At 34.1% G+C, this 5,068-nt stretch overlaps 1 pseudogene; it reads left to right on the top strand.

Annotated features, from left to right (window-relative positions):
* Positions 1 to 2,957: 2,957 nt before the first annotated feature.
* LOC109676660 (olfactory receptor 4C16-like) lies at positions 2,958 to 3,949 on the top strand (annotated as a pseudogene).
* Positions 3,950 to 5,068: the final 1,119 nt, after the last annotated feature.

Raw genomic sequence — 5,068 nt, 5'->3', positions numbered from 1 at the left:
AACAAACTAGGGAAGTGCTAATAGACAATAATGATCTTGACAAGGATTCTTTCTAGGTGATGTCAGTGTTTCCATCTCCAAGTGACATATTTGAGTGCAATACTGTATAATTCAGCATAATGGTTCTTTGCATGTTTCTAAAATAATATAAAATGTAAAGAATTGTAATTGGCATGTGCCTGAGATTTAGTTTGAGTAACTGACAAATGCTTCGTTCATAAATTTCAGTTCAAAAATGACAATGGTTGGGAAGGATTAAAACAACATAATGAACATGAAAGATCAGCTGGGTGGAAATTTTGCTGTAATATTATGGATTAAAATCATCGCTTTTGTTAAATATGCCTTCCTCCCTATGTAACCCTATGTAACCAACATTGAAATCATATGATAAAGTTTTGGTTCTCAGTCCAGGCTGTTTTGCATAGAAACTCTTGACCAGATGGTAGGAATCAGAGACTCAGTTACACACATAGAGATGTTCCAGGAGTGTCGATTTTATCAATCTTAAATTTAAGCTTTTATAGGTTAAGGAGATTGAGAAAGCCAGGCATATGGCAAATTCTACGCAGAAACAAACTGTTATGTCCAAAGGGAAAAGTTAATGTAACTGACATAGAAAGGCATGGGTCCTTTAAGTGAGTGTCCATCATTAAGAAAAGCACTGCTTCTAACTGTCACCTCTGCAACACAGCACAGAAGCACAGAAGGAGCCACCTGACAGTCTATTCCACTCTCGCCTATTGTCTACCTTCTCGGTTTCTTTTCTTTCAACTCTTCTCCATCACCTCCAATACCAATACATTATATTTTATTACTGTTTTGACCAGTGTAGCAGTCCTAAAGTTGTCTCATCTTGTCTGGAAAGTGAAGGTAATTACAGTACTTACTAGAAGATATGCTATATTAATGTGCTGTTATGTTTCTCAACCAGTGTAACTTATTGTTGTTTTTGATTCTTTTGAGAATGTGGTGAAATATATCCTTCCTTGCAGGCAAAAAAAAAAAAATAGTTATGGATCATAGCCAAAGACATGAACAAAATCAAGCACCCACAGCAAGAGTGTACAAAAAAAGTCAAGGATCTCCTTTCATTCCTTGCATCATTTAAAGGCCAAGGATTCATTAATTAAATAAACAGAACATTTACCTGCTTATTGTACTCCTTATGTCTTTCATAAAGTGTGGCCTGTGCAGAGCATATCTAGTCTAGGTCATGGAGCTGATTCATTAAGTTCTTTCCAATCAATCTCAATTTCATTTTTGTTTTTCCTGCCTTTTAAAATTAAGAACAAAATTGTTGTTTTACTAGCCATGATAGAAACAAGTCCCATACAAACTGATCATGGGAATGAGTTTTAGAACCAGAATAGCACTAAGGTAAGTAAATAAGTATTATATTTTAAGACGTAATAAGAAAATGCTCCATTTTAAACACTCACTGAACTTCTACAATGCATTTGCTTCTATGGAAAAGCGAGATTTATAACACATAGATTTCCAGAAAAGAATATTCTTATTATAGGAAGGAAGCTAAAATAAGTGCACACAAAGATGCATTTAAATACTATGATGCAAAATTATGTGAAAAATGTAAAGAAAGGGTTTAGAAACAAACAAAGTAACTTTTGTTTTTCAGAAGGGAATTATATATATTCATGATACCTAGAGGAAGTTTCTTGGCAGCTGGATCCTCAAATTTTGAGACAGTTAAAGTAGCTAAAAATGGGAGAACATTCTTAGAAGTAAATAAAACACTGGTTAACTATTCCTTATTTTTTTGATGAGGACCCACATTTGTTATCATGTTAATGAAGTATGTGTCTGTGACTCTTAATTTATATTAAAATGTATGTTTTACCATATGAAGAAAATAACCTTGTTCTAAATATGGACAGTGTATTGGGATTGAGGACAAACAAAACAAAAGTTAAAAATGGAAAAGAGGTGATAGATTCTTTAACATCATCTTGATTTCAGATACTACCACATTATTAACTACACATCTTTGATGATGGGTCATGCTTTCAAACGAATAAAGAAGAAAATGGCCATAATACAATGATTAAGATATCAAGAGTCTGTTTGCTAATACTGGTTGGGGACCAGTGGGGGAGGGGGGAGGAAAGAGGAAAGTGGGAAGGACAGTATGATTGAAGCATTTTATTCATATGTATGAAAACAGAATAATGAAATCCATTAAAATTGTTTTATAAGGGAGAAGGGGAGATAAGGAGAAGTAACAGAAGATGAATGAACTATTTACTATTATAATATACCTCGTTCATTTTAACACAATCTCAGGAAATTGGGATAATCTAAAATATGCTTTCAACAAATTAGAAAAAAATGCACATACATAAGATGTTTCCTCAAAAGAGCTGTCTTTTTTTATTAATAAATGCCAGGTACAAAACATCATAATTGTTTCAAAGTATCAGCGTATTAGTTTCTGATCCTTCTTTTCAAGGTATAATATCTAGAAAAGAATACAGAATATTGAGTATAATAAACCTTTATATATATATATGTATAATGAGTAGGTAATATTTAAATATGAAAACAGATATTTTAGTCCATCAAGGTAATGTATGATTTTACAACTGCATTATAAATCTTTAACGACAATCGACTATATCTTAAAAGTGGATATATGTATTGTGAAAATCATGAGTCCTCAACATTTATTAGATAAAAAAAGGTAAAATAATAGAGGTAGCTACATCTCCTAATTTCTAATTCTTTTAATAAACAAAATTAAAATTAGCACATTCAGAAGCTTAGTTGAGACTGGGATTGACCTTATGAAGTGCTCATTAAAATTATAAGAACAAAGTATTGAAGTGATATATTAGTAAACCACAACCACACACAGTGAGTTAGTTAATTTCTTTTTTTTTTTTTTTTTTTGGAGCTAAAACATTTTACATCTGCTTATTCTTCTTGCCCATGAAGCCATGCAGCTGAAAATTAATGTGACTGAGTTCATTCTACTTGGATTGACACAGGACCCTGTTCAAAAGAAAATAGTATTTATAACTTTCTTGTTTTTCTATTTGGGGACATTGTTTGGTAACTTGCTGATTATTGTTACCATCATGACTAGTTGGGCACTTAGGAGTGCAATCCTTTTTTATTTATCCTTATCTGATACCTATTTGTCTACTTCCATAGCCCCTAGAATGAGAGTGGATGCACATTTGATTAAAAAAAATACTATTTCTTTCAATGAGTAAATAATCCAAGTATTTTCATTACATTTCTTTGGCTGCCTATAGATCTTTATCTTCATCCTCATGGTGGTTGACCACTATGGGGCCATCTGTAAGTATCTGCACTACACGACTATCATGAGCCCACACAGCTATAGACATCTGATATTTTACAAAGCAGCCAAAGAGCTACTCATGACCATCATGAGCCAATGAGTCTGTGGTGTGCTGGTGGTTGCAGCCTGGGTGGGATCCTGTGTGCATTCCTTAACTCAGATTTTTTTAGCCTTGAGTTTGCCTTTCTGTAGTCTTAATGTGATTGATCACTATTTCTGTTACTTGGAGCCTGCTCAGACACCTATGTGGTCAACCTACCTCTGATGTCTAATAGTGAGGCCATTTGCACATTGAGTTTTGTCATGCTGATGTTCTCCTATGTTGTCATCCTGCATTCTCTACAAAACCACAGTGCTGAAGGCCCGAGAAAAACCCTCTCCACTTGTATCTCCCACATCATCCTGGTCTTGTTCTTTGGACCTTGCAAACATGTTCCCATGGATAAGATGATAGCTGTATTTTATACAATTGGAACACCTATTGTATAAAACAGTTGCATTTTATACAATTGGAACAACCCTCTGATTTATACTCTGAGGAATGCAGAAGTGAAAAATGCCATAAGGAAATTATGGAAAAAGAAATCAATCTTCAGTGATGAAATGGAAATGGAAATTTAAAATCCTTCTTCATGGTTTGTATTGACTTATGAGTACACAGAAATTATTTTCTTTTCATTTTGTATTCACTATGATCCTGTACATGAGGGTAAGTTCCTTTGGGAAAATAGGAAATGCAAACACAGATTCTGATCAATGTTGACTTATTTTTTGTAGCAGAAAAGATAGCAGGATGTACAAACATTTATGTAAGAACCATTGACTTCACTGTTTTTTGCTCCTATGTACCTAGTATCATTTTTGTTCCTGTTCTAATGTTTTGGCTCCCTTCAGGTTGACTTCTGGTATTCTCTGTTAATAGTTATCCTACCTCTAAGCATTTAGCTTTTATCCACAGCTGACATGTTTTCCATCTTCCAGATGTTTTCTTTTACTAGTTGTTTCTTCATGTAGCTAGCCAGTTTTTCCAACACCATTTGTCAGAGAGGCTGTTTTTCTCCAGTATGTCTTTGGCTGTTACGTAAAATATCAAATGTCTGTATCTGTGTGGGCTGATTTCAGGTCTTCTGTTCCACTGCTCTGCTTGTTTGTTTTTCTGCCAGTACATTGCTGTTTTTGTTACCATGGTTCTGTAGTAGAATTTGAAGTCTGGTACTCTGATACCTCCAGTTTTGCTGTTTATTGCTCAAAATTGCATTTGATATTCTGGATCTTTTATTTTTCTATATAAATGTTAGAATTTATTTTTATAGTTCTGTAAAGAATGACATTGGGATTGAATTGAATCTGTAGATTGCTTTCAGAAACTGGCTGGGAATCCTAGAACTCCCTTAGCTGAAACCCTTCAAATCCCTAGGGTTGCTCAGTATCAACAGTTTGCAAGTATCTTTTATAACTTTAGCTATCTGCTAGGGAAAGTTAGTTGCTTTGTTTTTGAAATTGTCCTTAGGCAATAGGCTAGATTTACTAGGTAGGACACCTTTACCTTCCTGTGTGTCAGCACATCTCTTACAGATGAGATTAAACTCTAAGTCAGGTTCAAAATTTTAAACTGAATATGCAAGGAAGACTGAATGTGCAACCTCACTGGATCCTTTGGCTGGAGTCAGTGTTCTGGTAGACAATATTGGGAATGTGAGAACTAAAATACATATACTGTAGGTAAGGATTTGTACCATG

This window comes from Castor canadensis, chromosome 1, assembly GCF_047511655.1.
Source record: "Castor canadensis chromosome 1, mCasCan1.hap1v2, whole genome shotgun sequence".
NCBI lineage: Eukaryota > Metazoa > Chordata > Mammalia > Rodentia > Castoridae > Castor > Castor canadensis.
The sequence above is the reverse complement of the archived record's forward strand: the minus strand, read 5'-3'. Positions and strand labels throughout refer to the sequence as shown.